The following is a 23,554-nucleotide window of genomic DNA, read 5'->3' on the forward strand; positions in this document are numbered from 1 at the left end:
TGATACATTTTCCACTTTCCACTTTTACATCATCTCAGTCACAAGCAAATTAACTTCTGAGTCATAGCCATCACACCAGACTCTTGCTTCGAGGGGAGGGGAGTAACTGGAGATACTTTACTCCATCTTGAAATACGAGATTAAATAACCTTCAGGTTTTACTCTACTTTCTCTGCATTAGGTTTTGCAAAATGCACCACTGAACAGAGGTTAGTTTATTCTGGAGTACAATCTCCCTTTTATTTCAGAGATCTAACCAGCCAGAGGGATGCAAACAGCACATTTCAAAGAGTTGTATAAAGGATTTTAGCAAGCTACAATACTGCTGTGAGTTTTTTGCTATCTGATACAGCAAACCTCATGGACACAGCATGATCTGTCTACTGCCACGTCATGCACATCACTTCAGCTGCTTAGCAGAACACCAGCAGTCTCAAGGGAAAGAATGCCAGATATGTTTATTTTTTCAAGTTAAAGGTTAACAAGAAAAATAAAGGTGCCTTGGCTGTATTTTCTTTTTTAGCTGTTCTCTTAACCACAGCTGTGCTGCAGAAACTGGTTGATGCAGCGGGATGATAAGGTGACTGCACTTATATTTCTTGGGGGTTTGGAGTTTTTTTTGTCTGTTATAGCAGCTGAAACAGGAACAGGGCTTATATAGTGTCTGTTAATTGCAGCAGGAGAGGTACAGCCACAGTAGTTCTCTAAGCCAGTACAATTTCCTGGGTTTCTTTTTCTTCCTAGGGTAAACAGTTGCATGTAACTTTCCTTGAGTTTACAGTATTATCACTACTTTCATTGTCTGCTCCAGGATTGCTAACAAGAGGAACAATTGCCATATCAATTCCAAAAACAGGTAATAAAGAGATAACAATAACCTTTCTAGTCTGCTCACTGTATTTATAGTCCCTGAAATCTCAGAGACAGCTTGGCATGGGGAACCTCTGAAGACCCAGTGCATCCCAGGGTTGAGGGGCTGCTGAGAGCACAGGCAATGGCATTAAATTCTGCTGTGTTAAAGGTGCTTGCCTTGTCACACAATACTGTCTCTTTTCATTCTTCTCAGGATTTTTTTTCCTACTTCCCCAACTCTTCCTCCATCCCACTGCACTGAACACAAGCTAATACAACCCATCTGTGGAGGCCGCTTGACACACATCATTCTGCAGCTTCACCACCATTACTATTGCCTCCAGAAAAACAACTGACCTTGGCCAGTGTCAGGGCTGGCTGGTCAGAGCAGCCCAAATGTACACATGTGCCAGCCAGATGTGCCAGAGAAGAATCTGTCCACAGTTATCTGTTGGTCACTATAGGAACATCCTGTTATCGTACACACAGTTCCACCAGGGAGAGTGTAGGAATCACCATAACTTCATGTGAACTTCTATTTTGGTCAGACTGGCTCCAAAATAGTGTCATGGCAGTGGGAAAGCTACTCACAAAATTTTATGGACTCACTTAAGGCCTCAAGTGTTCTTGGCTCTCTTTCTGTGGGATTTTTAAGCTGTTTGGGAGCTGTGGTTTATTGACATGAAAGGTTTCACCTGAGAAGCCACAGTGCTCCACACACCTGTGCACTTGGCAGCAGTGCCTTTGATGATTTTTTCTGGCTGCTCTGTTAGTCTGAGCAGCTTCTCCTTCTTGTGTCACAGCATGGTTTTCTCCTTGTGTTCCTCCTTCAGAAAGGCTGTGATGACATGATGCTTCCAGCCTACCTCCAAGGGCAGGCACTCCAGCACATTGATTTCAAGCAGCATACTTTCAAGGTGACCTGCGTTCCCTCTTGATTCCTTGTTTGTACCCCCTTTTACCACTCAGTCTCTTGGAAAATACTGCTCCAACTGCCCTGCTGACAATGCAGCAGCAGGATTGGAGCTTGAGAGGATTAGCATTCATCTTGCAGCTAATGAAGGCTGAGTATGGTGGTTCTGTGACAAATGCTCCTGGAGACTCAGTGTGACACTCCCATCAAGAGTCCAAGATGGACCTGCTTGGCATCATCAGATGTGAAGCATCTCAGGAGATGGCAGCACCCACCATCTGCCAAGCTTTTTTCAAAATCCTGGTTGACCACAAAGCTGCTTTGGATGATTCCTTCTCAGGAGGAAGAAACTCCTATTTGCAATTAAGTCCTCTCGTGGGACAGATCACCCATGGCACCTGTGAACCTGCAGGGTACATCTGATCGATAGGTCCTGCGCTTGTCTGTAACTCTATGAACCACTCTGCTCCCCTGTCACAGCTGGAGAAAGAGCCCACAGGGTTATAACTAAGCAGAGCCAATGCTCAGGCTTGAGTTAGCTGATGTACAGGTAAAAAGCCAAGTCACACTTAATGGGAAAAACCAAATCAAGTCCTTTTTTTAACATCATCATTTAACACATGATTTAATCTCATGATCTGTAGGGTCTGAGTTGTGCTACTGGATTTTTTTCATGGTGGAAATACTCTCGGCTGAACTAGCAACACATGACCATCAGGGAACACAGCAACACAGCATTTCCCCTGTCCTGTACATTGCTTCTTCCAGTCCCAGGAAGACAACAGAAAACCAGTCCTATACAGTTGGATCCTTCACGGTTGCTGAAGGTATTCCTAATTCCTTGTTCTAAGATTGCCCCAAGAGTCTCAGTCTAAGCCTTAAAATGCACAGGGCAGAGGAAATAAATCACACCTTAATTCTAAGAGTAAGTTGTATTTTAGAAGTTTCTGGTCCCTTCCTTGTACCAGGAAGACATTATTTTGCAGCACAGTCGCAAGCCTCAATCTTTGAGTGCACTAGTGGCTTACTGCACTGGTCTTTCCAATAAGGCAATAAACCCTGGCTCTCATCTCCTTAGACAGAAAAAAGTCCCCCAACCTAATCCTATTGATCTCAGTTTATTAACTTTGCACTGGAACCCACTCCAGTTCTCCCCAAAGCCAATGGTAGGTGGATGAGCAGAGTTCTTCCATGTCAGCAATACAGAACTCATCTGTGAGATCAGAAAGAGGCCTGAGGGAGGAAGGAGGTGTTCAGGAGGGTGAGGGGGACGGATGATCTCATTCTATGCCTTGTTTGGTCACATCCCAAAGCTGTCGGGCACTTTGGCATACTGCTGGCAGAGGCAGGTTTGGCATGAGGAAATGTGAGTGCCAGTAGCATCAGCAGTCCTGGCCAGGCAAGGATGGCCACAGGCAGTGACACTTCCCATTCCTCTGAGTGTGGGCGTACTTAGCAATGTAACACTGCAGAAAACCTCCAAGGACTGTACCTGCCAGCTGTCTCAGCTGAGGGATGTGTCCTCAGAAGGTCCAGTGCAGCATGTTGCCTGCTACCAGTCAGTGGGAGTCCTGACAGGGAACTGGTGCAGCTGGCCAGGCTCTGCCTCTGCATCAGTCCCAGGGAACATCACAAGTTCTTCCCTACCTACCAAGGAGAATTTACTTTCTTCTTTTTTGCAGATTTCCAGCTCCTCCCACGGGCCTCTCTAAACAACACCCTCCTTTTCAGATGCTGATGCTTTTCAGCTGATTAAACTGTGGGCCAGACCACGAGCTGGGTGTAAATTAGTATTGTTTGTCAATGCTAATTTACACCCGCTGAGAATTTCCCTTCCTTCACCATTTAGCAGAATTATATGACATGTCTTTTATCTCTCCTCCCAGTTTAGCCTGCCATTCCCCTTTCCTGGCCCCCGAGCCTCCTGCTTTGCTCCGAACTCCCTGGAGGTTTGCAGGATAAGTTGCTTATTTGCAATGTAAAGTGTCTCTCAGAGCCACAGCCCCGTGCAAACAGACCCAAGGGAGGCACATTTATCCTTACTTGTGCAGCAAATGCAGCCCCATCTTTTCCTGGCAGCAGTTCCCTAAGAATATGCTGCCAGGATATGCTGCATATAACTTGCTAAGAGAAGAAATATGTCCTTATGGCCACTACGCAATGCAGGACTTCTCTGGGGAGATGCAGGGGATGGAGAATGAAAGATCTTCCTGATCCTGCAGAGATCCTGAGCTCTCGCCTTTCCCATTGAAGCTGAAGGAGATGGCTCACCACCCAGCTCAGCACCCTGTAGATCCTGCCAACAGACGTGATACCATTAATGACTTCTTGTTGCTATGGTGATATTGATGGATAGTCTCTGGCATTGGTGGGAATCTTGGGAAAGACAGGGAAAAAAATAAAAAAAAAAATAAAGTGGGTAAAAAAATTCCCCCACAGAAAACATGAATTTGTCTACAAATGGCCATTTATGTGACATCCTTGAAAAATTCAGTGGCACTTCACACTTCTTGACTCCTCCAGCCTCTCACAAGAACGACGTGGTGTTCTCCAGAGCCCATGCAAACACTCCTGCTCGCAGCAGGGCTCTGGTGCAGAGGTGCACCGCCGCAAGTGGATTTCATTACCAGGAGTTAGTTTTGCAGCTTCGCTCACTCTGGCAATTCATTTCACATACAGAGTAAAAATCTTGGCTCCAGTGAAATCACTTGGACTTGTGCCAGTGGGCACAGAGCCAGGATTTCCCCCAGCTCTCAGGATGCCTTATCGCAAGTGACAATTTCATTCAGCTGCCACGATAGCCACTGGGAACCCCCAGCCTCTCTAGAGCTGTTTCAAGCGTGGAAAAGCCTTTGCTGCACAGTCTTTTGCTCTATTTCCCTGAGGCTCAGTGCTGTGCACTCTTCTCTCACAGCTTCCTACTCTGCAATGTGTAGTTTAGAATAATCTTTTACCCTTCATCCAAGCTGGGTGACTGCTGGCAAGGACAGGCTGTGCTCCAGTCACATTTGGGCCCCTTCACTTTGCACAAGTGTTCTTGGGATTTGGGGCACAGGAACCATCTTCCTATAAAACACCAGTCCTCTCTTTGACCTTGCTTTCTCTGGGAAAAACATTCCCAATCCATGTTGGTGACACATTAACGAAGAAGTGATAAAGCCCCAGTGGAACTCCCTCTTCCTCTGCACATGCTATTTATCTAAGCTCACGCAGGAGTACACAAACTGCAAGATGCCCTGTTTTGGGGGAGATTTTAGTATTATTAGCAAATTTCAGAGTATGCTTTTTTGCCCTAGCAAAGACTCTTTTCTGATGTGTTTTATGTCTAGGAGTTGCCTTACATACATACAAACTTACTAGAGATCCTTTTATTCCCAGCAGCAGTATTGCTCCAGGCACAATGGGCACTCTTAATCCAGAAAGTCTTTATTGGTTTGGATCTGTTATTAAGGAAGAAGTGTATCCACAAGGGAGCAGTATCTACAGCAGTACCATTACACAGACAGTTTTGCCAGTAAATGCCCCAGTGTAGATCAGATCCAACAGATGTGTCAGCTTTTCCATCTATTTGTGTGTTCAGATCCTTTGCCTCCATGCGAAGTCAGGAACTGGAAACAAAATTACTCTGCCCCTCTCTTTTGCATCTTTTGATAAACGTAGTTCTAATGGACTACAGAGTCTGAAGGCACTTTACATCGGGAACACATCCCAAGAGAAAAATTCAGTTAGTTTCTTTATATTACATGTAGCTGTTCATCAAATTTATTGGGCAAGGTTCCTAAGCACATGGAGGCTGGACCAGCACTGACAGAGGCTCTCTCTTGTATAGCAACCCTTTGATCAGACGTCAGCATCATTTATTTGCTTGTGTTTCATATTCTCGAATGCCCCAGTAAATTCCCAGTTGACTATCAGAGGCAAAGGCTGCTCTTTCAAGTTGGATTTGCACCTCTTCCCTTCCCCTCCATTTCAATTAGCTATGGAAATTATTTGGATTTTTTTTTTCTATCTCCTCTTGCCTATCTGTCTGTATTAGAAGCTTTAGGAACACTGATGGCTGGAGGAGACTCCAGTTGATGTCTTCCTGGCAGGAAATGTTGTGACTCGCAATTAGCAAGTCTAACTGCTCTGCTTGACCTGCTTCTTGCCAGGGTGGAGAGCACAGACTCAGCTGCAGCATCCTGCCTTTCCCCCAGCCAGGAGTGAGGGGATGGGGGAGCTGTGAGTGAGGGGATGGGTGGAAGAAAGGAGGTACCACCACAGACAGGTAGGGCCAGACGAGGGCAGGAACTAGTTGATTGCACTAGGAGACAGAGGTGGCGATAGGAGTGTAAAAGCTTCTTGAAATAGGATCTCTGCCTGTGGGGAACTGCTGTTGTGCTGCGTTTGCAGCTATTATTTTTCTGCTAACAACTCTGACTGCAGAGACATGACAGGCGGTGAACTGCCCAGAGCAGCTCAGGGCTGAGCAGAAATGGGATTTGGACTGGGCTGGTGCTCTGGGTTCCTCCATTTGGAGACACCAGGGTAAATGCCTTTAGGCACAAATCCCAGAACTCTGAGAGGAGCACATATTCCAGAGGGCTACTTGCCAGGTGTGATTTGCCTTAAACAGCTGGTCACCAAAGGTTTCTCAGATCACTATATCAAGACTTAAAAATGCATCAGATACATTCAAGATAGAAGAATCAATCTGGACTGCCTTTGACACCAGCTGGGCATTAACTTCCAGGTGACCCCATAGGGACAGGATTTGGAGAGATCATATCGGAGGCAATAGAGATCCATGGGATTTCTCACCACACACAAGCGTCCCCCAGACACATCATGTCATGCATGGTTTACTGGAGATGTTTTTAAAGCCACCACTAAGAAACAAATTCTAAGACTGATTAATACGAACGCATATGCTCTTGGGATGTTCCTAACCACAACCACGTATTTTAACTTACCAATATTGCCAAGGGACTCTATCTTTTTGTTCTCTGCCAGATCTTACGCTATAGTGAAAGGTGATGGAGGAGGAGGCAGGACATGCCTCTTTGTTTAGAGCCAGCTGTAAGCAAATGGGTTTGTTTGCACAAATGCACTGGATACCTTGTGCAAGCTGCATCATCTTGCAGTGCAGGTTAGCCACTGCACATGTAACACTGTGAAGAAAATTAAGAATAAATGCAGACTTCTGCAGCTCTTTCTAAGCAAGTGAGGGAGGACAGTAAATCAGATCCCTTCTCCATGTGCTGGATCCAGAGTCACAGGACACTCCATGTCCCTTCCTATGCCACTAAGTTGCTGTAGGGTCTGAGCTGGTAGTTCCCAGCCAGCTCTGGGCTCTATAATACCCTTGCAGTCTCAGTTAGGTATCATTACTTCCATGCCATTTTGCAAAACATTCCAAGTGTCTCATGAAGGTCTCTTCGTTCTTGTTAACCTTTATTTTTTTTTCGTAACTGAGAAAAAATAAGGCACAGATCATAACAGGTGAAGAGAGCCATCGCATGCACATTTAATTTACCAAAGCAGTGCTAAAAGCTGAAATAAGAGCATCACAGCAGAGCTGCAGGCAAACAACCATCTTTTTTTCTAAGTTGGCTCCTGCACAGCACCAAAAGTGTGTAGCCCTTGTGGTTGTCACAAACTACCCACGCTTACCCAAAGCTGAACACTCCACAGCAAGAAGAGGCAAAACCACTCTACAGATACAACTTTATAGTATCAATCAAAAGAGAGGAAATATTGTCCATGAAGACACCCAATCCCTTATGGGAAACAGATATGAATCCTTTATAAACACATTTTTTAAGGAGTACTCTGAGAAGATACGGGGGGGATGCTGCAGCCAATATGATGGTAAGAACCTCACACAACACAGCGTCTCAGGAAAGGCTTTAACCTCAACCTCATAAGTACTGTCCATCAACAACTCCTGCATGTAGCCATAACACCTCAGAAAGTTTAATTACCACTTAAGAAATGGGAGACTAAATGAGCTATGTGACCTTTCCCACCCCAGATCCTGTAGGTCAGCATTATTTAAGACAACTGGGAGCCTGAAAAGCTAAACATTAGTGTTGGCAGATGAACAGATGGATGGATTGCTGCCAACACAATCCATCTTCCCACTTGCCTCTGTAGGACTGGGTGACATTCAAAGCTAACTACTTCCCTATGCAAAGAGAAATGCACGCGATGCAATGAGCAGGCTTTAAATAGGGCTCATCAGCTGGCAGGACCATTGGCCAAATGCTTTATGGCTGCTGTTTAATGTTGCAGCCGAGGCTGTAAAAAAGAGGCACCAGGCTGTGACAGGAGTGGGGACTGTAGTGACCACAGTGGATTAGCTGTAAGCCAACCTCCGAGCAAGTTGTACAAATCTGTCAGGATGCTGTCGTTTCTCCTTTGTGCATAAAAGCTCTAAATCTAATTAACCTTTTAATCAGAGCAGATAAAATTGTGGTTTTATCATCAAAGGGGATGTTTTATCTACAGTTACATGAAAAATTTCCATCTCTGCTCAACTTGGATTTTTTTTTTTTTTTTGCTTGAGGCTGTATGAGTAAATTTCCCAAGCACTGAAAAACAGAAAAGAGTAAAGTAGAAAATTTCTCAACACAGCCAGTTACTGTGCAGATATCAGCTTGCCTGATGCCAGATGGGACTCAGTCCAGAGCTTTCAGACCCAGCTCAAATACCTGTTGCCTGAGCACAGAGGATGCTCCTGCTCCCTGACTGGGGAGGGCCCAACAGGAGCTGTGATATCCTGTGCCAGTATGAATCACGTCACCCGCCCGGATGGAGAGGGCACTGAAGCCCACAGACACCACATACCCAGGACTTTTTGATGTTCAACAAGGATTAAAAAAAAAAAAGTAAAATAATCTCCTACATCTACTAGCAGGCTGTACTGTCAGCTACTAGACTACACACATTTTCTGGATGTTTAGAAATACTTAGATATATTTTTCTAAATAATTTCTAAATTTCTATTCTACAAATAACTCTAACAAATACCTTTGTGCCTACATTACAAAGATTGCTGTCTCTGACTGGTCTACAGTATCACCCAGATCAGACTGTATGTTGAGGGTTTTTTTTACAATGGTTGAAGTTTTCTGGATTTTCTGCATCTGCTGGCAAACATCAGTACCACTGACAAAGTCACTCAGCACAGCCAAGTGCAGAAATAACCCCATCAAGATCTGAACCTGGGACTCTAGGCAAATGAAGCTCCTGACTAACCCACTGCAGCATCTGCTTCACTGAACTTGCCTGTGTAATCTGAACCAAAAAACCACTTAGTTCCATTTACTATTGTCCATATGCCACCTCAAAATATACTTGCATATTAGCATTTATGCAACTTTCAGTACAAAATCCATATGGCTCCTTTCAACAACCAGCAACAGCAAGAAGGATAAGTTGCAAAACGAGTCTGGAGATGGAGCTTCCAAAGATTTCTTTCTGAGCACCATGCAACATTTGTTGCAGATAGACAGTGATGGAAGTTGTTACAACCTCCACCAGATGGACCATGGTTTTTTTCTTTTCTGCATGAAGCTAAAATAGATTTCTTCTATGTGAAATGTCTACTAGTGATCCCTCTGGAACAGAACTTGGGTAGCAGAGCAGATCCAAGCCTAGGCTGTGGAATATTGGAGGCTCTAATTACTTTGACCAGTCTCATCTAGAACCTCCACCCTTGCTCCTGCCACCCACTGGCCTAGGAGCTGCATTTAAGCCCTTGCCCTGGCCCTTCCTTGGGTTAGGTTATATGTTTGCTGGTTTTGACCTGCTCAGCTTGACATCAGAGCTGTGTTGGAGCTACAGATTTCTCTGGGGCCTGTTGGCTGAACAAAGACACATTCATAGGGCCCACTCTGCTCTTCCAGTTTAGGTGCAGTGGGACTGTGCCCCTTGTCCAAGGTTCCTGTCTCAACCTGCCCTGCTGCCTGGCTTCTACCTCACCTCCCTTCCCAGAGATGGCCATCCTAACTTGCTTCCTGACAAGGAGTTTTCCAAGCCCTTGTAGTTAGTAAGTATTACTTTCCTCAGTTAAATAGAAGAAAGAAATGTTCACATGGAACAACAGAGTAGAAAATGAAGAGTTTTCAAAGGTCTCATGCAACAACTACTGCTGGGAGACCTTCCAGGACGTAGGAGCAAAGCAACTCAAGCCTGTCACAAGTGGCCTTCTGACTAGCAAACCAGCTCAGAGCCTTTGAATGTTAACAAGTTGGTTTAACAGATAAAGGGTAAATATGTGTTTGTTGACACTGCCTGAATCACAGGAATAAAACATGGCAGCCAATTAACTACTTCTACCTTAACCATCAAGACTTGCAAGACCATTAAACTTTCATATCCACTGAAAGAAGGCGGCTACGTGCCTTTAAGAGACCACGGTCAGAGAAGTAAATCAGAGGCTTCAGGATGCTCTTATTCCCAGATGATGGGTTCTTAACTCCCAGAATTGTTGTATCCCTTGTGGGCACATGCTGTGTGTTAGATTTAATCTTGACAGATAGCAAGGAATTGATCACAGGAATAAAACATAACTGGTTGCTTAGTTACCAATGATCACTACACAGTTACATTTGATGTGTGCAAACAGAGCCCAGTGCAAACCAATTATCCATCATTACAACTCTGAAATGTCAGCTTCAGAGAGCTGAAAACAACTGTGAGCAAGGTAATAAAGGGAAATTCGAGTAGAAAAATAAAAATGGTAACTGGGAGCTTTTTTTTTTCTAAGTGATCAAATAGCCACAATCCTGCGGCTAAATAAATATATTGTTTTAAAAAAAATAGGATTCTTGTTTATGGGGAAAGTGAAAGCAAGCATGTTATGTGTGTAAACACTGGGAAAATAAAAAGTAGTAAATAAAAATGAGAGGCTAAGAATTGCACAAAACTGATAGGGGGGGGGGGGGAAGACATAAGGAGAATTAAAGAGCTTCAGGATTAATGATGGCAATAAGGAGCTGAAATATGTTAGGTCCTAAAAACAGCATGGTGTCATTCCAAAAATTAAATGGTGGCTGTGATGATTAGTGGGAGTGGCTTGGGCATGGGAAACAGCCCTATATCTGTGTGAGGCAGACTTGAAGAGCCAGCAGGTACAATGGTTGCAGGGATCTGCGAATTTGCCTCCCACTTCTTGAAACACAGATATATGGATATTGCTGTTTAATACACTGTGGGAAGGACACTCTTTTTTCTCGCAATTAGGTGCTATTCTTTCATGCTCCATCCCCAAAAATCAAATCATTAAACCTCCCAAGTTTTAAGTGTGACCTTCCTTTATCAAGGTCTGTCTTTCATTCATCAATCAAACTGAGCCTCGGTGCCAGATCTGTGGATAAACTGCTGAGCTTGGATGCCTCACCAGCAGCACATTCATGAGAGTGTGCACCACAGAGATGCTGACAGGTTGGATACTCATGGGCTACCCACGCACTGAATTTATCACCATGGCTGTAAACAATTCATTCTTAGCATTGCTTGTGTCCAGCCTCTTTCCTCTTCAGCAGTTCATCTTCCGTCTCCTAAAATACATGATAGCAAAAGCAGCTACAGAGATTTCTGCCTTCCTTGCTGTAAAGTGCAGCTATGCTATATCTGATCATGTCCTCATGCCAATGTAAGTTCTCTGAATACAGGAATAATCAGAGCTGGATGTAGCCATGGTAGAAATGGGTTTGGGCTGAATGGTCTGCTTCTCTCCAGTAAAAAATGCATGTCCTGGGTACAGGAGGGATAAGGACTATAAGTGCTAAACCTTCTAAACGATGTGGGCTGGAGAAATACCCTGCCCTGAGAAACCTGCAGTTTACAGAGGAAAAGAGAAAGGAGAAAATGGGTCCTTCTCACCTCTTTATGCAATGCAGCACAATATAATAAAAGTAAATTCTATAGGGGGCATACAGCACCTTTTTGCCTTTGACTCCCTTATGAGATTGGTTACTATTTGGCCAGAGAAGCAGAAGCAAAAAACAGAATAAGCAATTTTGACATTGATAACAAACAGAGAGAAGCATGTTCCTGTCTATTCAAGAGATGTACAGAAAATGCTACAAGTGCTTCAGTGTCAGAAAGTATTTTCTGTTGATGAGTTAGAGCAAAAGCTGAGGGAAAGACAGGTTACAGCAGTCACCAGACCAGCTCAGTGTTTGCTGTGGGAGCTCTTGCACTGTGAAGAAGTTTATCAGCAGCCTGGGCAAGATGTCTGCAGTGTACTGAGAGATGCTGCTTGTGTGTGCATTAACAGGTGTGCATGTGTTACATAGATGAATGATCCATGTAGGTGCTTTCTAAAGGGGATTGGTTCATAAACACCACAATCTGCCTGCTCTGGAGAAACATTAGAAATATTAGAGACATAAGAACAATTTAATGAGAGTGAGTCTGTGTAAAAGATGGGAAGTGCCTCTCTCAGCTGCCTTGGGCGTCCAGCTCATCTGTTTGAAGGGTTACACTCTGCTCTGGGGGTCAGCATGTAGCAGCTGAGTCCACTTCTGTAGATGCAAAGCCATCTTCCCAGTGTAAAGACAGAGCTCTGTGACCTCCTGAGAGATGGGGGAGTTCTGTTGCCTCTTCTGCCCACTGTAGATCCACCCCAAATTAGCACCGTCTGCTACTAATCTCTTGTTTACTATCAAGGCCCTCAGGTATGTAAACCTGGACCAAATGGAAAAGGCCACAGGAAATAATGGGCTTACCTCATCATATCCCAGCTGGCAGCACTGCTGAGATCATGGTGGAAAACTTGATTTATTAAAATTGATGAAGGAACTGGCTAGTCTTGAATAATTCATTATGTATCAGCTGCTGCTGAGGTAACAGGAGCTCAGCAAGATCCTCTTTAGCACTGCACAGTGCCTAAAATCTTTAAATAAGATGAAGTCGAAGATTGTCTAGTTAAAGATTGAAGGGCTTTCTCCATGTGAAGTGAGGCCCTGATTCCTGTTGCTGAGGTCATCCAGCTGCGAAAATCACCAAGGTCTCTCAAATGGAAGCCAGCCTGCTAACATCACTGATATTTGCCAGGGCATGAAGCATTCTGCCTCAGCCATCAACTTCTGCAGAATATAATGGCTCAATTTCTCACAATTCTTACTGAAATCAGGTTTAGTTTTTGATATTTTTCTATAAGCTAGGGATGTCTCAGGGTGTTGGCTTGCTTTTCTGATCATTATGTCTGAAAATAAATCAGCCAGACACGCAAAGAAGTAGGCACTACCATCTGAGTATGCAGATCTTAAGGTCCAATCTCTGCTGCTGCTCAGGGCTTTTGTCAGCACCAGCAGAATCAAATTACCCACACACAGACAGGGCAATGTCAGAGCTGGATTTTGGAAGCATGTCAGAAGCCCTGGAACAGAATCCTGCTAACTTAATCTGGTGCCACTTGATGAAACAAGGGCTCTTTTTCAACTCTGCTGAAGTCAATGGTAAAACCTTTGATAAATGTGTAAAAGCAGCAGCAAAATCAGACACTGTAATTAGATGGCTGATACTGCTCTTCCTGTATGTCCTCCTGCAGAGGTCAGAAGAACTGTAATTAATAAACAGGAAAACCAGATAAATGGATGAATGGAACACAGTCCTGCCTCCCAGCTGCTGATATGGGGGTCTCCTAATGCAGTCACAACACTCTCCACTATCCACAGCTAAAGACCTGAAGTCCATCACTTCCTCTCTTTCCAACTGGTGATGATGGGAACCGGCCCACAGGCCAGTACTGTTCTCAGCTCCAGCTCTGGTGTGCGTTGCCTTCCTTTGTCCCCCACCAGGCATCTGGGAATTTGTGAGGTGCTGATGGCACAGCACCTCTGGATCATTAAGACGGTTGGACAAGACAGCCTTTGACTTAAGATCCTGATGAATACAGAGAGATCCTGATGTCTTTTTGATTTTCTCCAGCCAGATTTTATTTCCAGATATATTTCTGCTGCAGCCAGAGCAGATGATTTTAGCCAGGCCTCGGTATCTGAAGTATTTTGGTGGAAGTACTCTGATGTACCACTGGCATCATGAGACATTTGCCCTAGCCACAGAAGACTGCCAGTTTCCTCTCCTCTCCAAAAATACTGCTTCATCAATCACTTGTGAGAGTGTTTTAAAAATTAAAGCCAACTCCCCTTGCCTTGAAATGGAGGCAGCACTTTCTCCTCTTGCTGTTAATAGCCTCTCTGTGGGAGGTCTCAGGACAGTGATTTACACTCCTGAGCTTTTTGTGGACATAGGTTAACATCATTTGGAGAACCACAAACTGAAGTTTTGACTTTTCACCCCAAGTGTGTGAATGAAGCAAATACTGCAACTCTTACAGCTGTGGAGTGGGAGATGCTGTGAACAGACTGTAACTTGGTAACATATGAGACTGACATCTGGTCCCCTATCTCACCAGACAAGACACTTCGATTCTTGTGTTTCAGGTCTGCTATCTGTAAGAGGAGAAAATAAAACTATCTTCCAGCATCTGCAAGAACTCTCCTTGCATTCTCTGAGCACCAAGAAAAGTCAGGTAAGGTTTCGTAAAATTGAAGTATAATTACTTGGAATTAACTAAACTCTGAGACCTGTGTTCAAATATCACAGCTTCAAGCCACTGCCTGAGCACAAGTTGGAATGGCTCCAGCTACCTCAAGGGACATGGTGCCTTCCCCTCTGAAGCAGTAAGGAAATGAAGGTATGTGGGCAAGGACAGGACCGTGGTATCAGAAGACCAGTCCGTGACCCATACATGCCTCTTTTTACACACCACCAGCATCACTCTGTGTGTGGCTGTGTCTTTGCAGCTGCTTTTGACCTTCATCATTGTTTTCTTCTCCTTTTCCTTCTTTCTTTCTTTCTTTTTTTTTTTTTAATAGATAACAGACATCTGTCATCTTCTGGAAAGGGCATCTGACAAGTGATGATGCACAGTTGCTCTGGGAGCTGGTTTAGAAGGCGCAGTGCCCCTCTGACCTGCCAGACAACAGCAGTTGCTATGTGGCTTCCTTTGCTTTGGTCCTTCAGGAGACCAGCTGGTATTTACAGCATTTTCCCTAAGCAAGGCATCATCCCTGAGATACATTCAGGTGAGAGTGCTTCAGGGAATTCCAGCTGGGAGGTGAGAGTAAAGGATTTTATAATTAAAAAAAAACTAACCACAAAACACCACACTACCAAAACCACAAAACCCCAAATCCTAGAGGACGTGATGTTTCCTTTCAAGTGATTCTGTGAGGTAGGGACTGTAAGAGAAGTAGAGAAGCAAGAGTTTTACCAGTTCACGTACAATCCCATTTTTTCCAGGGAGATATTAGAAGTCCATTTCAATGCAAACCATTTCGGGGAAGGGTGGAAGCTGAAGCCTGTTCAAACATTCACCTGGTTTCAGCTGGGATAGAATTAATTTCTCCACCTAAACAGTGAAAAAAAGTTAGAGAAGGGCACAAAGCAGTCTAGTTCTTATTCCAGGGGGAAAGGAAGGCAAACGAAGAGACATTTGCTACCCTGGGGTACATGTGAGGGAGGCAAGGGCCTTTCTCCCAGTTCTGCCCTCAGTGGTGTTTTGCTGAAGGCACACTCAGTACCCAGCTAAGTGTGAAACCTGGCTTTGTCTACACAGCAAAAAGAAGGATACAAAAGTTAAATGCTTTTTTATTTTCTCTAAGGATATGGTGGAACTAAGCCAAAAGTGTGTATTTGTACTGCTTTGCCTAAGGCAGCATAAGCATCTTCTCTGGTGAATCACTAGGTCCCCAAAGCTTTTGCTCCTCCTAAATGAATGCCAAGTATCCTGAGGAAATGCTGCCACATACAAGGACACTGTGACACTGCTGGGATAATGCATGATGGGTGTCCCTGGCTTAGGGTCTGCAGGATTCTGTCCCGAGCTCCCTAGGATGATGAGGTTTGGGATCTAATCCTCAGTATCTGACTTTTCATCAGTGTCCCAATTTACCTCTGTTTTTCTGCTTAGTGCTATTTTTTGGTCTTACATAAAACCTTTTCCCAATCTTTCGCCCAGTATCTTTCAGGAAGCTGGTTAGAGAAGTTCCTCACTATTCAGGGGCCAACATGAGCAGGATGTTGGCAGGTAGATGCACAGGATAGCTTTGGATGTGAAGGAAGACAGAAGATTGCTACCACCACAATGCTACGGACAAGTCATGCACAGCAAGGTTTGGAAATGAAACTTCTGCAAGATGGAGATAAAGGGGACAGGGGCAAACCCACCCAGATATATCCGAGGCTTCCTTGCAGCTACAGCAACCACATTGACATGCACTAGATTAAGACAAGGCTCAACTGTTTTGATGTCAATTGCCTGGCTGCTTTAATTGGATATAGGCTTCTAAGTCCTGAAGTCAGCTGTGTGACAAGACAAACTGATATTTACCTCTTCACTGCTTTATCTTGGCTTGCCCAGTGCTGAAGGGTCAGTACGCATGTTCTCATGTATTAGAACTGTCCACAGAGCTGATGGATTTTTTTGCAATTGAAGTTAAGTAACATTTTACATCTGAAGGGGCTGTTCAGACTCTGATTTTAGGCAAAGCTTCTCTGGCCTAGGTTCAGTTTCTGCTCCATGGAACGCCTCTGACCATCAGCAGCAAACAGATAATCACTGAGCTGCTGGGCTACTCACTGGCAGAGCAATGACTGCACTGGGATACCCAATGGCCTCTGACTGATGATGTGACACCTCCATCACTCATGCAATGCAGTCAGTGTCCCTCTGGACTTGCTGAGGGGCACAGCAGCCTCACGCTGTAAGGACACAAGGAGCTGGAGTATTTAGCTACCACAAAGCAGTGTTTTCACCATGGCTGAGGACAAGGAAGCTTTCTAAGATGAGTCTTGAAACACCAGGCTTCCTGCTGCAGTCCATGCCAGTGGGCTGGAATGCGGAGGGACTGCAGGGCTGCTGAGTCCAACTTCTGTTTTTCTCCTTTGGTTCTTTCCTATCCAAGATGATGTAGTATAAGAACACCATGGGGGATAGAAAACACCCCTGTGCTGCTTCTGAGCACAGCCCTGCCCCTCGAGCTGACTTGGTTAGGCGATGCACCAGGTCTGCAGCCAGGCCCAGAGAACCAACAGCAGGCAGGAGCTGTGTGGGGCAGTTAGCATGAGGTTCCAGACTAGGGCTGGCTGTGCACTTGTACCAATTCACTGGTACACCCAGCCTGGCTCCAGGGGCGGTTTTGAGTCTGTGGAGCAAATTCCAGCTAAAGGGGCCGCAGAATATCTTGCAGTCACCCCTCTTATAACACTGTCTCAGCCTCCTAATCTCAGCCTCTGGTAGGGCTTTGCACTGAGAGAACTCAGGCTCAGTTCCTCATCCCCATTACAGCTTCAATGACGTAAAAGCAGAAGAAAAAATACTTTAAATACTCTGCATCAAGGAGTGTTGGGTCTTTCTCCAAAGAAAGTGGAGGAGGATCCCTCAGTAGGGTGTAGTCCCACACAAGCTTTGCTGTCATGTTCCCTCACCGGGAGGGAGAATGTGAGGATAAGAGTCTCGCTGCTGCTCCTCTTCCTGCTGCTCTCCCTTAACTACACTGTGCTGATCATCCATGCTCTGCAGGCACGTGGGGACAGGGGTAAGAGGCTGCCACTGCCTTGAGAAAGGCTTCCTGGACAGGTGTGTGCTCAGAGGAGCACTGGTGGGAGATACCTCTGACTGCAGCTGTCCTCTCCTTGCAGGACAATTCCTCTCAGTGAGGACCATCCCTGTGCTGAGCACAGAAGTGGGTTCATCTGCATCCAATGATCACAAACCCATTCCCGCACTCAGTGCACCAAACAGAAAGGAAGCCGGGAGACCTGGACTATTGCATAGGGAGAAGCAGTACCACAGGCTCGAGTTTATCCTCATATACATGCACGTAAACAACCTGCTCAAAAGCAAGCAAAGGTATCTGATTTTGGCTACTGCTGGAGTGAGGAGGACATTGCATGGGGTACAAAGGTACCAGGAGAAGCTACAGTGAAATCAGCCACCTCCTCAAGCCATTTACTGCATCATGAGGCAGAATGAATCAATAATATGTATCGACCTGGGAAAGTTAATCTGCATCCAGAGCATCATAACAAATTAAAAGGAAATAAAATCAGTACAATTCCACTGGCTCCCATTACTATCACAGTGGAGAGTAATTAAAATCCGTGGGCCAAATTCAATGCTGGAAGATCTCTCCTGAAGCCAAAGGCACATACAAGGGCATTGCTCTTTCCAGATGCTTTGTGTTTCAAACAGCACCAGGAATGGCAAAATGGGCAGAGAGGATAGGGCAGGGCAAGACTGGAACCTATTTAGGAGTCAGGCATTCAGCTCCTTGCTGTTCTTCATCTGGAGTCGTGCTGCCTGCCTACTGCTTTGGTGCTTGATGCACTGAATCTCAGAAGCTCCAGGCATTTGTATGTGGGAACTCCTCTCTCCTCCTCACTCCTAAGCACAGCCACCTCTCCTACACACTTAGTTCCTACAGAAACTCCTTTTCCTACCACAGAGCACCCTCTGCTATGCTGTTGCCTGATAAGGCTCTTAACCCATCTTTCTGTGATTTTCTATAAAATCCTCATCTTTGACCCAGAGCTACAGCCACTTGCACTCCTATTACAGCTCTGCTCCAGCCCTGTGTTAATTATGAGCTGGAGCTGTGCTATAAAGCAGGAATTCAACTTCAGGCAGTACCTTGTCCCTTCATGAGGCCCCACTGCCCCACAGCCAGGGGGCTGTCAGTTCAGTCCAGCACCTGATTCTTGTTCAGTGGAAGGAGAATGTGTGAAGCACAGGAAGCACATCCCTCATCACCACACATAATTATCATGTGTCCAAATAATCAGCGTGAGGTGGGGACACAGCCACCACACTGGCACCCAGCAAGGCAAGCGATGGTGACAGCCAGTGGGACTGGGGATGTGAATGCAAAGTCGGGTTCACAGGGCTCAGGGGGTGGAAATTGCCATCAAAGGAGAGAGGCAATGGATAGAACAAATCTATTTGGGGAAGTCCTGTAGCCCGTGTGGAGCAAGAGATTAGATGTCAGCATGCTTTTCCAGCTTTCACCTCTATGAACCTCTTATCTCCTGTGACCACACCCTGTGCGTGGCTTCCACCTGGGAAAGCTACGCCAATGTCAGCAGGATTATGCAGCTACTAAACACCATGTGTGGCAAACTCCAGCCTGCACACGTACATTGCTGCTGAGGACTTTTACACATGGACATGTTTACCATACAGTAATTATGGTAATCCACAGAGATAATCCAAAGTGGGTTGTTAATGCTATTTTACAAATTGATGTACTGTGGTCCTGCAGGTGGAACCATGAACTAAGAGTTGTATTTCCAGATATACCATGATGTTGTTCACTGTCTGCAAAGGCGGACATCTCACTTGACCTGGCCTTACCTCGGTATGCCTTTCAAAAGTTCAATCACTTTACTAACACATATCCTCCACATAACTGTGTTCAGATTCACCAATGAACAGCACAAAAGCCTCATTCTTACAAGTCTTCAGCGCCCATATTCACAGCCAAATTATCACAGAATGTGCTTCATCATTTCACCAAAAATAAGTGCTTGCACCTTTCAAAATAATTCAGCAAGGAAAGCAGAGATGCTCTGGAAGTCTGCCCCTTAAATAAGCACCTATCTATGAGCCAGTCTCCTTAATTTCTCTAATTTCTATTTGAAAATAGCAGAACATCTCTCCTGGTCCAGAAAGCCACAGATCCTAAGAATGGAAAGTATTTTTCTCTTTATGGTGAGGCAGGAACATAATTTGCAATTATGTGCTACTTATCATATACATATATATGTGTGTGTGTGTGTTTGTGTGTATCATCTGTGTTTCCTATTAGCACAACTTTGATTTGATTTGCATAATATTTATACATTCTTCAAAGGGATTACTCTCTAATGTAGTGTTAGCTTGAGGCACAACTGGAGTTTTGACCTGAATATTACTTCACTCAAAAAGGACCGTGCTCTGACACGGTCTTTATATGAGGTGAGATACAGGTAAAAGCAAGGCTCTTATGCAATGAGGAAATAAAGTCGCTGACTCTCATCCCTCTGGACAGGCCAGAAGGAGTAGGGAGCTTCTTCTCGTGGAGGTCAAAAGCCATCCTATTAAAAAAAAAATCCAAGCTATGCAGTAACGCACACTGCACTGTCATAAGCACGGAGGGGATGGCTCATGTGGCTGTGGGCTGTGCTGGTGCCTGCAGTTTCTTCTAGCTGGGTTAGTTCTGTTTTATGGATTTACTTCATGCTACTGCTGTAATGAAGAAAAGCCTGAGGAGTGTGCTGAGAGCCAGAATTAGAAGTGTTGCAGAGTTATTGCTCTACTGCCTGCATGTGACCAGAAATAGTGCAGCACTGTGTAGACAAGCAGTGACTGTCCCTTGGGGATGTGGCTGTATGGCACCCAGCTAAGGACAGAATCTGGAGAAAAGATCAGGAGATTCTCACTGAAAGACAGGACTGGCTGTGGAGTTAGTAGACCTGGTTTTCAGAGCCAGGAATGAGATGTCAACTCTTCCTATACCTACTGGAAGATGTTCCTAGACTCCAGTGGCAGATCAAACAAGTAAGCTATGCACCTTAATCTTAAAAAGCTGATCAGCTCAGAGGCTGCTTATCTGTACAAAGGCTTCCATGGCCTACTCTTTCAAAAACAGATGTTCTTTCTCTTTCTTTTTTCTCCTGTGACTTTGCCTGATGTTTGTTCTCAATGATACTGAGCTTTCAGGGAAGCTGAACTACTGACTTGTGAAGTCTCCCTACTGTAGGTATGGCTTCTGCAAGCACAAAGCACCAATTTCCAAAATCGTATCTAGCCCCTAAACTAGGAAGAGAAGTGCTGCACTGGGGCTTACAGACAGATTATCTTGCGTTGTGGAAACCTGAGCCCTGACCGTCCACAGAGAACAGAGCTGTTGCAACAGCTGTGGTAAAAAATGGGGCACATCAGAGCAAAACAGTTAAGTACCACAAACCAGGACTCCTGAGGGAATGCTCTCATCTTCCTGTAATTGAGAGGTCTCAGTTCAGGCCTGAGTGTTTTTTTCAGGTTAGACTACCACAGCACAGATTAGTAGTGAAACTGTATCGATCCTTCCTGGCTCTTACAAGGCACTTTTTTAAAAATAGTCTTTCAAGAGGGACCTCCTCTTGAGAGGTTGCTTCTGTCTACTCCTAGAAGCAGGTCGGAAGGATCAGCCACGCTACCATGAATGACAGGAGTATTTCAGCACAGAGCTGACTGATATCCCCAGGCACCAGTGTGCTGTTAGTCCAGGGGGCTCAGCTTGAATCCAGTACCAGCCACGGCTGGTGTTAATTCTGCTCCAGCCAAACTCTAAAACACTGCTTTGCCTCTAGACCTGTCTGCAGAGTTTATTGAGCAAGATGCGCAAGATGTAAAGATCCTCAAGATAAGCAAGGGCTTGATTAGAGGGAATTAGGTAGGCAAGTTGTCCTTGCAATAATCTACGAAGCCAGTAGTTAAATCTGTCACAGCAGCTCCAGTGGGCTGTGACACCAGAAACTAACGTGTACACTTCTGTGCTAGGTCTGAATGGAGCTGCCTCTGCTCAGTGTCTGAGGGTCTTTATTTCCCTTTTTCCTGGGGGAAGAACCTTGCATAAAAAGTTATGTACTCTGTGTGTACTCCATGTGTACTCTGAGTCTTGTGAATCACTTGCTTGTGGTCAAAGCCACTGTCATCTTTCAGTTGCTAACTGGCTTCCTAAACATGCCTACAGAAACAGTCAGATTGCTGTGTGGTAAACAAATTACTTCTGACGGGGTACTGCCAGCACTGCTCCCAGACGCCGGGGAAGCCACAAGATGGGCTGCACAGTGTCTGACTGGAGCAGCTCTAGCACTGCATCCACAGCTACTGCAGTGTCAGGCTGCTTCTGCAAGCACTGACAAAGAACCAAGCTTGTAAACTCCCACTACCATCTGCTGAAGCTTCATATCCCAGAGGAAAAATGGATTTTTGCTTACACGTATATTTAAGCACTTCAGCAGCAGAGAAGACAAGGGCGTAGACACTCTCTCTGGCTAAAAACACAAAGCCATGTTTTTTCTTTATAAGAAAAAAATAACTGCTGCTCCTTGACTTCCCATCTAGGACAGGAGATGGAGAAGGATTTCAAAAGCTTTAGAACCTTTCATTACTTCCTGGAGAGAAATCCTTAGGACAAGTATTGTTTAATTCCTCATCAGGTTATTTCTAGAATGTGAGGAAACTGTCTCAAACACAGGTTCCAAAGGTCTGCAGAGGGCCTCGAGTTGTTCCAGGCCCTGAGATGTTTCAAGGCAAAATGAATATCAGCAAACAGTGGAGATTTTTTTTCCATTTTCCCCTTGTGCTTCACCTTGAAGCAGCTGTTAGCAAAGCCAGAAAACTCCTTTGCCCCTCAGTGTATTTAACGCAGGCTTGGCAAAGGGACTGCAGTCTGTCAGCTCATGAATATGGGAATTGCCTAATTCTCCAGCTATTCTTATTACCTCAGCCTGAGGGTCCCAGCTTTCCATAACTAATTCCTGAAATCACAGACTTTCCACTGTCCTTGCTGTCCTTGAGCAGCAAATCGCTCCTCCTCATATAACTGATGCTGGCGCCTGCCGTGGTGCCACGGGTTTTCCCAGGGCCCTCCCCTAGCAGAGATGGCACTGTGGACAAGGCTACTGACTCCAGCACTCCTGTGCTGTTCCTGGAGTACTCAACCTTTGTTGCTGTAATTTACAGTAGGATGTTTGGAAAAAAAACAAATGCTGCATAGCCCTGTGCATTGCTCGGGCTGGCTGAACAGCTCTGAAGCCTGGGCAGTGGGCTGCAGGCTGGCAGCAGTAATGCAATCCATCCCCAGCAGCCGAGGAGATCCCTCACCCTGTTCCTACAAGCTGCAAAGCTCCCTGCCTCCCTCCACATCCCACCTCATCTGTGACTCCCACAAAATCTCGGGATTTGCAGGGCCTCCCACCTGTCACTTCATTTTTCCCTCCTTGTCACATATGTTCTGAGTCTATCTTCCCTCTCTGTGCCCATGCACCAGTTTTCTACCTCTTCTGTTATTTTTCCTAATATCACTGATCCTGCCAGCCATGTCCATCCTCCCAAGACTCAGAGCTAAAGCTGTTCCCGTGCTGGAAGGCGATAATGGCTGCCAGGAACCAGCTGTTAGGGCTGCTGCGAACTGCAAGGCAGATGGAAGCTGAGGCTGGGATAATTATGAAGCAGGGACTGCAGAACTTGAGGTTTCTTGGCTAAAGGTGCCTAGTTTATTCCCAGAGACAAATGGGCGTATCCTTTGAATGTCAGCGGGTGACATGGGAGCAGGAAAGTCATCAAACTGTGGACAGTTTCCAATGCTGGCTATGTGATGCTATATGCTGGCTATATGCTGGCATCACTGCATGTGATGCCTCCTCATCTCAAACACCCACGGCTGCTGCTGCCAAGCTGCTCTGGACAAGGAGAATGTGCTCCTGCACTGCAGTGGCAGCTGAGGAAATCTCCATACTGGTTTCAAGGGCTGGATTTCTGCAGGGCACAGGCAGGTTAGAGCTTTTCTCATGGGCCAGGAAGCAGCTACAATAGCACGGGCTGTATTGCATCAGGATCATGGCAAGGTGGGAAAAAAACCTCTTAAGTTCTTCCTATTTGTTTTTTTTAGTTTTTTTTTTTTCCCCCTAGAGCTTGCCAAAAGGATAACTGCATCAGTGGAAAATAACAACTTGATTATGTCTTTTAGCAGTTCATTTATTCTT

The 23,554-nt window shown here is 45.2% G+C and overlaps 1 protein-coding gene across 6 annotated transcripts in view; it reads right to left on the minus strand.

Annotated features, from left to right (window-relative positions):
• The window catches only part of LOC113990316, a 47,565-nt gene that overhangs the window by 20,994 nt on the left and 3,017 nt on the right, over positions 1-23,554 (minus strand). The window lies entirely within an intron of this gene.

The sequence above is a fragment of the Pipra filicauda genome, unplaced genomic scaffold (assembly GCF_003945595.2).
Source record: "Pipra filicauda isolate LSUMZ 115617 unplaced genomic scaffold, ASM394559v2 scaffold10_size6260569_pilon, whole genome shotgun sequence".
Lineage (NCBI taxonomy): Eukaryota > Metazoa > Chordata > Aves > Passeriformes > Pipridae > Pipra > Pipra filicauda.